Consider the following 12,946-nt stretch of genomic DNA (forward strand, 5'->3'; position numbering starts at 1 on the left):
ATATTCACCACTGAAGCTAAAAAAAGTTGCTTTTGGTAAATAAAAATTAAAGTGGCTGTGTTTTCACTGTCTGCAAAGCCTGTTTATAAAATAGTAACAATAAAAACATAATGCCTCCATCTGTCTTCTGAGAGAAGAAAGGTGTCAGTCAGATTTCCATGGTGTGTAATATTATTACTAGCACCACCCAAAAGGACAAATGCCAAATTCAAATTCCTGCTGTATATTTTCCAATGATCCTTTGTGTGCTTAAAAATTGAATGCCTATACAAACATTGCTGGCGTAACTAAGGATGCCTCCTGAACAATCATCCACAGCCCTGCATCATGGTGATTTAATTTCCTCTTCTTTTATTTGTTTTGAAATGAAATCCTTCTGTGAAGGGCTCTTTGATGCTATTGCTAGCTATCTTCTCATAGGCACCATCAGAAGAAGTTTGGGGAAACTGACTTGGGGGTATGGGGGGTGGCTGGCCAGCCAGCAGTGAAAGGGGTATACAAATGACCAGGGTCATAAAACAGGAAGGAAATGCAGGCAGAGGAAGAAGGAAGAAGAATAAGCTGAAATCTATAGGGGGCTGTACATGCCAAGAGAGAGTTCAGGGATCAGGATGGCTGCCAGCAAAAGTCATATCTAAATGGCCAAAGTTCTAGATGGGAGCACAAGGCTACCACATAATTTTGAAGAAATGGAAAGCACTTCAAACCACTGAGACCACTTGAGCCTCAAGTGACAGCAATGGATCCAGCATTACCCCCAAGCTGCGTACTTGTTCCTTCAGAGAGAGTGTAACCTCATCTAGAGCAGGCAACCTCCTATCCAACTGTTCTAGGGATCTACCCACTAACAGTGCCTCATGGATTGAGCCTCAGTTTGCTGGCTCTCATCCAGTCCACTACCAAGCCAGACAAGGGTCCAGCACACCCACTGCCTCACTTGCAGATGTAAAGGAAAAGTAGAGCTGTGTGGCATCAGCATATTGCCCAAGACATAGTAGGAAATGGTGCTCCCACCCAAGTCAACCTGCATACCCAAAGCTTGTCTAATAAGTTTTGTACCTAAGGTAAAAAGTCCAACAAGCACCAGCTGTGGAAACTATGGGGCCCCTCCAGACTGGTTTTTTATTGTGGGTGTATTCAGCAACATGGTCATGACACAATAATAGTGCATTAGCAGTGAATTTATCCTGCTTCATTAGTTGTTCTGTGATGCTGCCCTGGTGCTACCACATTATTGCTGTCTAGAGGGGCTACAGTGCAATGAAAACTGAACAAAAAATAAACCAGAACATTTGTGGAGTGAAAAGTTACGGGATTTCAGGAGAAAGTTAAGGAGACGAGCTGACTAAAGCTGAAGCAGTGTGAGCACCCCAAAACATTTGCAGGTGCAAACAGTATGCAAAGTGGAGTAATGTGTGACGGTCCCAATACCTTCATTAGAACAAATCATAATGAACACAAAATAAAAAGGATGCCAGGAGGGGAATAATAACTAAAAATCTGCAACCCTTTCATGGCACCTCTAATCAGAATAGTAAAGTCAGCAACTAAAACCAGTATTAAGCAGTCCTAAAACCCTACTGGAAAAGTACAGTTTTCAGTCAGTGGCAGAACACTGGCAGAGAGGGGTCTAAATTAATCTCCTTGCACAGGGTGTTCCACCACAGAAAAGGCTCTTTTGTGCATCCCAAGAGTAACTCAGAGACTGGCAGGCTGAAAAGAAGGACTTCACCAGATCTTAATGCTCAGTGTGCATAGCGCCACACGATAGATGGTGGCATCTGGAAGGGAACTGACAGTTGTCAAGAGGAGTTGCTGTCACCATAATCAGCAGCAAGTCCCACCCCAGGGATTTTCCTCCAATCCTCCCATTGGCAAAATGGCCTCCCAGTTTTACCACCTGAAAATGGGGTAGTAAATAGAGCAGGGGTCACTTCACAACTGGCCTAATTTGAGAATATGAGCCTAAATCATTAATTTTTGAAAACTGTGAATGTGAAACATTATAACCAAACATACTATTTAGACGTCACTTTGAAATCTTTAATAGTAGGCCCATTGCTACCAATTTTTCCTTCGGGCGCAATGGAAGCCAGTTCTGAACACCATGCATGGGCAAAATATTTGTAGGAATCTGAGGCAGATGATTCCTCAGATTCCTTTAAATATGATAGGTAAAATTTCTTGGCAGAGCGAAGTATTTATGTATTTCTAACTCTCCATGATTTCTCATGTGGAGAGACATTTGAGGCATATATGGAGAGTTTTGCTTGGGAGGAACAGCTGTCAGAAGTTCTCAGGGACCTTAAAAATATTTTGATAAAAGTTTTGGTATATGAACATTCTCAGGTATTATTTTTTTTTAAAAAAAAACTTTGTTGCTATACACTAGCCAGTTTCATTAGCCATTACATGATATCTGAAATTCCCCAAACATTTCCTTTCCTTTTTTATGTAGAGGCAATGAGTGTGATACTTCATACATATATCTGCTGGTAGCTGCAGGCGAATTAGGTCTCTTTAACAGCTTAAGCTGAATGCAGCTCCCATTAGTTCTACTGGAAGTTATGTCTCCATGCCGAAATACGACTATATCTTCCGTACGTTGGAAGCATAGCCTGCAGCAATTTTTTATGGACAAGCTGTAAAAGCTTAGAAATAGATACAATTGCAAGGCGTTAATGAGAAAGAGAGAGAAGTGGTTGTTGGTGTTGCTATACAGACGGCTGAAAGACGAGTGAGAAAAATATTGGGCAAGCAGGAATGAGAGGAAGTTCTCCTCTTCCCCTCCACTTCTGCTACCTAAAGTAGGTGTTATCTTATTGGAACATCCAGATTCTCACAGGGACCATCTTATCAGAATTCTGAAAGGCGGCAGAGAAGCCCTTCAGGGAAATGCAGTTAGAGTAATGTTATTTAATGTGATGATTAATTATTTACCAGATTACACTGACAGAAATGTAGAAGGCTCGCTATTTGCACATAATGTGTGATTTCTGAAAGTGAAGTTGTCGTTAAAGAAATGACATGGATGGGTGTGTGTGTGTGTGTGTGTGTGTGTGTTGGAAAGGGAGAGGAGTTCACCAAACAAGAGGTGAATAGATAGCCAATTAGTGTCTGGAAGGACCAGGATAAATGCAGAGAGAAATTGTTCTATAACAAAGAGGAGTGGCCCTAATGTGCCTACAGTAGATTGTCATGCATATGACAAGATAGTGTTTTTTTTAAGGTGACTATTGGTGGCTTTCTTCAAGGAGTTTGTCAGTAAATAATATGACAATGCTGTAATGCTCCGTTTTCAACCTTTCATGAACTCAGCTGTGCTAAAATGTTTTCAGGCCTTTCAAGGGCAAGTGTACACCACACCCCACAAAAAAAGATTTGCTATTTTAACACCATAATTATACTCTAGCTATTGATCGCTGACTGACCTATGAATCACATAACAAACCACAAAGCGGCAGAAAAGAATAGCTTGTAGTCAGCAAAGTTGGAAAGGAATAGGTTGCTGAATCTTCTTTAACACATTATAGCAAGAAGTGGCAACAATTAAGATGCAAGGTGCAGATTAAGACAATAACCTGAAATACAAAATGATGTTATTACTAATAGCCTGATTAAAATTTAGCTAGGGTGAAAAAACAGTCCTGCTCCTTAAAATATTGTTGCACGCCAAGACTGGTGAGATTCCAGGAGAGGGTCCATAACTTTAATCAGATTCTCAAAAGGATCTGCGATCCAAAATGAGTTAAGAACCAGTGGCCTAGATGTTGGTTGAAAAAGTACAGACCTATGAAGGGAGTGAATAAACTTACTCTTTATGGCTGCAATCCTATACACACTTTTCACTAGGAAATGACTTACTTATGAGCAAACATGTATAGGATTACTCCATTAAGTGCCTCTTCACTCAAGTTCAAGGTTACTTTTCTCACATAAAAAAATTGTTCATTCTCTACTCAGCACACTGACATGAAGAGGTACAATGCACCAGTCAAAGGAATATATTTCGAATGAACATCTCTCTCTAAATATGGCAAAAAACAAACAAACCCAGGAGCAAGGAACTGGGGTATTCAGTTCTCTGTGCTTATCAAGGTTTTTTATGTCTACCTGGAGATAAAAGATCTATGAGAAGTGTATATAATAAATATATATGTATTGGGTTTACATTAAAACACATTAACCTGTCATAGGATTATCTGAGGTTATAAGCATTTTATTTATTTTCAATATAGCTATCAAGATATCAAATCTTGGAAACCGTTATTTTGAGACATTGCACTGTAGAGAAAATGTGCTGATAATTCATCTTCACTTTATTTTCTCTTCCACCAAAATAATAAGTAAACCAATTCTTCTTTTTTTTTTAAAAAAAAGTATTTGATGCATACTGTCTATGACACATACAAAAAGGACTTGTTTTGTCATTTTAACTACCTGACATATTTTGCTAGCTATTCCTCAAATGAATGCTCAATCAATTTCCTGCTAGCCATTGGTATTTTTGAAGTAAAGAACAAACCTTTGATCATCTTTGTATGGGTTTCTTGAAGCACCATTGTTGTTGTTTTTTTAAAGTCATATGGAATTTCAGCTATGTCAAATAGTAGGGAAACCTACTACACCATTTTGTTGTTGTTGTTTAGTCGTTTAGTCGTGTCCGACTCTTCGTGACCCCATGGACCAGAGAACGCCAGGCAGTTCTGTCTTCCACTGCCTCCCGCAATTTGGTCAAACTCATGCTGGTAGCTTCGAGAACACCATCCAACCATCTCATCCTCTGTCGTCCCCTTCTCCTTGTGCCCTCCATCTTTCCCAACATCAGGGTCTTTTCCAGGGAGTCTTCTCTTCTCATCAGGTGACCAAAGTACTGGAGCCTCAGCTTCACGATCTGTCCTTCCAGTGAGCACTCAGGGCTGATTTCCTTCAGAATGGATAGGTTTGATCTTCTTGCAGTCCATGGGACTCTCAAGAGTCTCCTCCAGCACCAGAATTCAAAAGCATCAGTTCTTCGGCGATCAGCCTTCGTTATGGTCCAGCTTTCACTTCCATACATCACTACTGGGAAAACCATAGCTTTACACCATTACTTGTATATTTAAACCAATTACTAAAAATGAGCATTGAACACAGGGTCAAAGGCTGAATATGAGAATTGTCTGTTTCTGAGAAGCAGAGAAGGCCTTTCCTGCTAAGCCATGGTCTGGGCAAAATGGGTACATGTACTATTATCCCAGGAAAGCATGCTCATATTATAAGACCAGTTCATTTATCAATTCCCTAACATGACCACAAAGAAACATTCCTGTGAAAGAGACAGTAAGTATACATAGATAGCCAGCAGTCATTTCTGTGATCACAGTTGCAGTTCTTCAAACTGCTGTGATCATGGGAATTGGTGCAACTGTGTACATATTCAAACTCCCTGCTCCCACATTTTCACTGATCCGTTTACCCTCTATGAAAGAGGAAGGAAAAATTATTTGCATCTTAAAAAACAACAATCCCAGAATACCTCTAGGAATTATGCTACGGCATCACGTACTGCCATTTCCATAGATATGTTGACTCATGGAACCTCATCATTAGTGGAGAGCCATTAATATTGGCAGTGAATCCCAGAATACCTTCTCCCTGCCTTGCAGTCCTTTTCCAACTCGCCTGGTAGTGCAGAATTCTTTAGGAGTTTTGTTGCTGCTGTTATTGATATTATTTTTTGAGGTATCTTTGGTTTTGTTTTTAGATCTTATTATTTAATGTGGAAATTGTTCAGTTTGGTTGTATACTTTCTGATGTGTTTTATTTATTATTTATGACCATTTTTGTTATATTTATAATTATATAATTTTGTTATATTGTAAGCTGCCTTCATGGGATGCGGGTGGCGCTGTGGGTAAAACCTCAGTGCCTAGGACTTGCCGATCGTATGGTCGGCAGTTCGAATCCCCGCGGTGGGGTGAGCTCCCGTATTTCAGTCCCAGCTCCTGCCCACCTAGCAGTTCGAAAGCACCCTTAAGTGCAAGTAGATAAATAGGTACCGCTTTATAGCGGAAAGGTAAACGGCGTTTCCGTGTGCTGCGCTGGTGCTGGCTCGCCAGAGCAGCTTCGTCACGCTGGCCACGTGACCCGGAAGTGTCTCTGGACAGCGCTGGCCCCCGGCCTCTTAAGCGAGATGAGCATGCAACCCCAGAGTCGGACACGACTGGCCCGTACGGGCAGGGGTACCTTTACTTTAAGCTGCCTTCAGCATGGTTTTAACTATGGAAAAGCACCAGACAAATAAAACGATGTATGTTTGTATGTCTGGTGATGCTTTTGTCAGAGTATTAACAAAAACGATTAATAAGCCTTGGCTATTTTGTTCAATATAAGGTTACCCAATTCTCCCCCCTGCAAATTTCTGAGAAGTTCACCAGTCCTTCAGTCTTCAGGATATTTTCATTTCATCCCTGCTCCCTTCCACCACCCCAATGCAAAAAAAAAAAAAAAGTACAAAAAGGTTCAAACTATGAGTCCATGTGCATTTAAAAATACTATCTCATTTGTATTTCAGTCTCTGGCTGGGTCTCTGACAGCTCTTCATTCTCCTGTAGGCCTCCCTCTTCAGTTTCCATGTATGTCTCTTGTTTACTCCTTTTCAGTTTCTGATATCTAATTGTTGGCAGGGTCATCATTTCATTCTTCTGTTTTTGTCTTCAACAAGTCCACCAGTTCTTAGAACATTCCCAATTTACTACATATACTCAGTCACTGGGATTTTCAAGACAACCCTTAAAAGATGTTCCTAGTTTTATTACCGTAACTCTCCTTATGTATGGAAGGGCTTTCTTCTTCAGTGGATGTAAGAGAAGGTATTTCCCTTTTCTTCCCAGTTACTGAATGATTTCTTGAGACAATTCCCACCTCTAGTGGTTCACATGCTAGGTCACTTCTGCAGTGAACGTGTTACAGAATAGACTTTTTAATGCTTGAATCTCTACTGCAGCTTATCCAAAAGCAGACAATGCTTCATAAAATGGGGAGAGGTGGGTATTTTGCAGTATCTTTTCTGTCTACAGACAATGACAGGCCACAGTCTACTGCTATGGAACTGAACCTACAACCAGAAATGAAAACCACTTTGTAGAGCAAAAGGGTCACCGAGCTCCCATACTATCTTAAGCTTAGTGCTTGAAAGGCCTTTATGTGAACTTTCTAAACTAGTTTGAAAAACCTGCAGTGAAGTTTTATACACGGCGCTAGAATTAAATTAATCTGGCACATAGAGATCAGTAACAACCTCCACATTTAAAGCTTTATACAAAGCTCATTGACATCTGCAGGCTTGGGCTCTGACCCTTGTACAGGATCTTACTGGTTATAATGAATTGTGGGGACCTCAATAGCCGATAATCGTGATTTGAATCTAGAGCTAGCATTATTTCACCCGATTGTATCTCTGTTTGCTTTATCCTAAAGGATGGTGTTTCCCATTTAAATCCATGGCTCCCCCCACCTACCAACATAAGGACAGGAGCTGTGAAGGAGTTCAACGTCAATTTGCTTTAGAACTAACAAAAGTAACACCATAGAATATTGCAGCATAGTATTTTTCATTCATCTGCCCCACCTGTCTCTCTCTCCCGTATTGGCTTCTACAGCCACAGCTAGCACCGCAGCTCTCCAACAGTTTGACCTTAGCCCTGAAGGCACACTGTTTCATTGTCTCCCGAGACACATGGGTGTCAACAACGATTTTGCCTTAATAGATATTCTACCATTCATCTTCAGTATAACTATGCCTCAAAGGTCGCTGCGTATTCTTTCCTATATAGATATACGTGAATGTTTCAGAAACTAGAGGTATGAACTTTAAAAGCTATAGATGACAAACAAGTTGTTCAATGTCATATGAAGAGTAACAAATCCAAATAAGAAATCTCACATAACATAGACAATGGATTAGAATTTATAGGATCCTGTAATATTTGAACGTGTACCCATTTAGGATGTGTCATAATGCAAGATGGAAAACTATAGTATAAAAGGGTCTCTTTACCCCAGCCTTCACTGACCTTGTTCCATGCAGATGTCTTGGATAGGCTGGCTGGAAATGATGGGAGTTGTAGTCCAAAACATATAGAGGGCACCAGGTTAGTGAAGGCTGCCTTGCCTCTTTCTTTCAGATTTCACCTGTGGTTAGGGTTGGTCTGGGCCAATGGTGCTGAAATAGTTATTCATATGAGAGTCTACGCACACAAATACTCATGTGAGCATCCCATTTCTTTGTCGCTGGGCTAGGAGTTATATGAAGCAACTACTGCCCCACTCCAATGTTGTAGAACTGAACCTTATTGTAGAAACACCCAGGGGCAATTTTCCATAACTGTAGTCAAGAGTGCAAAGAAGAGATTTTTTTGAAGACCAAATTTAGAAACGCTAAACCTAAATTAAATATCAGTATGTTGGATTTCAAATGCCTGCAACAGAAATAACCAAGGCTTTGATTCTGGCAGTGGGCGATGTGCTTTCCCTAGACAGTTCAGGTTAGTTAAGCTCATTATTGACTGTCAGGAAATCTTTTGAAGATTATAAAGTTACTCTGTATCTAAAACCTTTAAATGTTTTCCTTATAAGGAAATATTTGAGAGGGATAACAATAATGATGATGATGATGATGATGATGATAGGGACTTATGTTTGGAAACAATGCAACTGAGACACAATTTTTAATGCTTCACCACAGTGGAAATTAAGATAATTGTGAATTGGATTGTATTAGGTAGGGAACCTTTTGAAACGGGGTACGGGTGACATTAGCATGGATGTGTACTTTGCATTGCATATACAGTATATGTTTGCATCACATTTGTCATAGCCTAACCTTTTTCTTGTGAGTAATAAAATCAAAGGGAAAAAATGATCCAAGTCTTGGTTTTCTGTTCCCTCACCAAGCAGGTAATATGTGAATCTTTCCCTTTTACTTAGTTTAGTTCTTCTACAATAAATTCTTATTCATTTCATCTTCTTTCTTTTTTAACCCTTTCTCATTTTATATGAGATTAAGATCTTGTATAGAAAAAACTAAATCCGCTTGATTTGAAAGAATCTTGTCTGAGAACAGGATTAGTTTTCAGGTATTTAATTTTATGAATTGAGAGGAAAAAGAATGACAAGCTATGTCACATCCATACATACTTCTCACACATGAGAAAGCCCCATTGAACTCAATAAGACATGTAGAGGACTGTGATTTAAGAGGCTGAGGTGTGGAAGACTCTGGTTTGAATCTCACTTCTATGATGAACTTGCTAGATGGCCTATGGGAAGCCACTGGTCCAGACTGGTCTGGTGCTTTAAAGCCCTTCATATTCATTATCTAGTTTGTAAAGCTTACAACAACCCTATAAGCTGAATCAATATTATTATCCCCCATGCTGTAGATCAGAGATTGAGGCTGAGAAACCAGTGGTACAAATATTAAGTCATGTTTGTCCAAGTGGTGGTTAAGAGTTAGGAACTGTACTACATGTGTTAATATTCTGTATTTTTTTACAGAGCTTCAATAACCAGACTTATTTGTCCTTGATTGCTTCCACCCCTGGAAGATCTTCCTGGTCATACATAAACAAACCCACACAACTAGATCTGTTGCAAAGTTTATATCCAAACAATAAAGATTTGAAAGCATATTTTACAGAATTGTTAAGGTATGCTGGTTTTCATTTTGTCCTAATGGTGTTTACATTTTTAACAATGAAAAATGTTCTCTTAGAAGACTTCCTTCTATTTTTGTGTTTCTTTTCCCCTTGATTATATGCAGGGCTTTTTGCAGCCTGAACTCACCTGAACTCAGTTTTGGCATCTCTCAGGTGGGCACCATTGCCATTCTAAGAGAACGAGGGTGGTGTTCATGGTGAATTCTGGCACCTTTTTTCTAGAAAAATAGCACTGATTATATGGAATCAAAATGTTTCTTTCTGGAAGCTGAAAGGCTATTTTTAGCTTGTCCCCATACATTGCTCAGAAAAAAAGTTAAATTATGCAAAACAAGAGCAACGCAGAGCAAGCCAGGTCAGGAAAAATGAATGCGTACTGTGGGTCCATTTCAATTCTACAATACCATGTGCAAGTACCTGAAATAGTTTCAGTGTTCATCAGTACATAGCTACTACCTATTAAAGGCTTAGATGCAGGAATTTTACATTAATAGTAGAAGTGTATTTTATTGACATCTAGCAAACCTATTTTCAGCCTTCTCTGTTATTACATAAATGGAAACACTTCATCAATTGCAGTTTAGTAGAGGCATTAGAGGTCTTTTTAGAGAGTTTTGCTACACTGGATGGCATGCAGCCAAAAATAAAAGAAGTTAATTAACCTAATAAACATTACATTTTCACTTTCCCATAAGTAATGAATAATCTCTGAATTCAATCGCTTCTTCTTATGGGGGTATTATTTCACAGAAAAATGTAGAAATAAAAGGCATGGAACTTTTCTTTGGAGGCTACATCTTGCAGAATTTTTGGCCATCTGCTGCAGCCTTCTTTTGTTATAAGGACAGAAGATGCTATTTCATGAGTAACGTTACAGGCCCAGTCTCTCTCCTTGCAGGAAGTTTCAGAATTTATAGGATCATTTTGGAGTAAACTGAGGGAGTGTTTCCTACACATTAGCATCTAAGGTTGACCATGTGTTCTACTTTACAAAGGAGAGACTTGTATTTGAAGAGCTGTTAGAGAGCTGTTGAAGCTGTCTTCTATTTGAAGGGCTTCCTGGTTCAAGCATCATAAGAAGGAAGAACGGGGACCTTGAAATTGCTCATCAACAGCTAACACCTGGAATATGAGCAGGCATGCAGGTCACTGGTCACAATCTTCCCCACTGTGGTGAAATGTATTTATTACTATTTAAATTGCAGCAATTCTTTCTAAATTTGCATAGCTACATGTGCAAATTTTATGCAAACCTGCCCTCTTCTGCCCTCTTTCTTGATGCACAAGTCACTCCCTGTCAACATGCCCATGCATTCATAAACTGAAGACATATAGTCATCTGACAATCCTATGTTTCATCACTCTTATGTAAGAGATGCCATTAAAGGGAGGAATGTTTTCTGCTGGTATGAAGGACCAGAACTTCCATTAGAAAAGCACCCCTTTGAAGGATAGATGAATAAAATATGTTCTGTGCATCTGGTTGTTCTGAAGAACATGGACTGGGACTGAGGAAGGCTGAAGGACCTGACTCATTCAGCCACAATGTGCGTTTCACAATTCAAATTAACAGCTATCAATGGTCAATCAAACCTAGCTACTCACAATGAATTTACTATGCCATGAGTCGGTGCAATCAGCTGTATTCCACTCTTACAGTGGTTGAAAGTATTGATCAAATCTGCACCTGCTTAGCATGAACAATGGTGCTGCATCAAGTGTTCCTGGACTATTCCTTATCTGTGTCATGATTGACATGTCACAGATACAGAAAAAAGCATTGTAAAATGGGGTGGGGACTGTTCTGGACTGCCATTGGGGCCTTCAAACCCCATGTACAACTGGTTTGGTGCAGATAGGCTTGGCTGTAGATCACTGCAAAACCACCTGCTAGCGTTTAGTCATGCACAAATGCCTTTGTACACTTCAAAATGATCCCATGGGAAATCATGCCTGGAGAAGAAACCAGTTCACCAAAAAAGGCACTCTATATGCTTCTGCCACTTTGTAATGCTGTATTCTTTTAAATGTTTACCTATTGCTAAATTTCAAAGGTACAGAATTCTGTTCCATCCAAGGGTTGTACTACCACAACACACAAAATGTTTCATCATCTACATCATTAAAAGGGTAGAGTTGGTCTTTTGTGCTTCAGAGATTGAATTTAAATGAAATGATTTACACATTTCCATGTTTCCAGTTAATTCAATCACCTGTGCAACTGCTGATAAATTTCGCTTTAGATCCATTTATGGTACATCAAATAACTTATAGTAAAATCCAAAAATAGCAGAATTGTTACCATCAGACTCCCTCTATGCATTCTGAATTTTTTATAACAGCTTAGGGGAATGCCTCATATCCTAAGGGGTTTCATTATTAATGGGAATTATCCATGTACATCAGGAGCAGAAAGACTTCCTCAATTAAAAGATCTTACGAGGAAGAATACAGTAAATGCATTTTTTTAAAATTTTTTTGGTCTAAGTAAAAGCAACTTCCCATAAGAATAATAAAAGATTCAAAATTTATTCTCTTGAAAATACAATGGATAAAAAGGACTCTTCTACTTAAATATTAAAGCCATACTAAGTTATTCAACTGAAAAACAGACATAATTTTTGGCTTTTTACATCAAAGAAAAATAGATTAAGTACTCTGAAGAGTAAGTACATAATTTACTGAACATTTACAGCAAGTCAATGCATGCTTTTCAGGATAACCCAGAGGAGACCTGGAAGTGGGTGGAACTGTCTTATCAGCTAAGTTTGTGTGATAAATCAATCTTTTGATAAGACCCCTAGGAAGGTCAGGAGGACTCACAGTGAATCCAAATCGAATAGTCTTTTTTAAAAATAGAATACTTTGGTTGTGTGTGCTACTTCCTGAATGTAATTAACAGTTATATTGTGCAAATGTAAAATTTGATCTCAAAGAGGATGCCTAATGAAAAGGCACAATGGAGGAGAGTGGCTGCTTGCCTGGTCAGTTCTATCCCACCACATTCCAGAGGTTCGGAATAACAACAAAAAAATTGGCCCAATACATACAAATAACATGTTGCGAGTGATCTTTAAGGCTGGGTGAAAGCATGCACATAACACATCTGGGCAAGATCAACTAAATCTGGGGTGAGCAGACTTCCAACTTGTGGGATATACTTTGTTCTTTTAACAGAACCCACATCATTCATCAACATGAGCAGGTGCAAAATAGTGACACTCTCTCTCTCTCTCTCTCTCTGT

General features: G+C 39.3%; 1 protein-coding gene across 2 annotated transcripts in view; it reads right to left on the reverse strand.

The window, feature by feature from the left end:
* Nucleotides 1-12,946, reverse strand: part of NEGR1 (neuronal growth regulator 1) — a 460,490-nt gene that overhangs the window by 215,678 nt on the left and 231,866 nt on the right. The gene's annotated exons all lie outside the window — the stretch shown is intronic.

Source organism: Podarcis cretensis (assembly GCF_951804945.1).
Source record: "Podarcis cretensis genome assembly, chromosome: 6".
Lineage (NCBI taxonomy): Eukaryota > Metazoa > Chordata > Lepidosauria > Squamata > Lacertidae > Podarcis > Podarcis cretensis.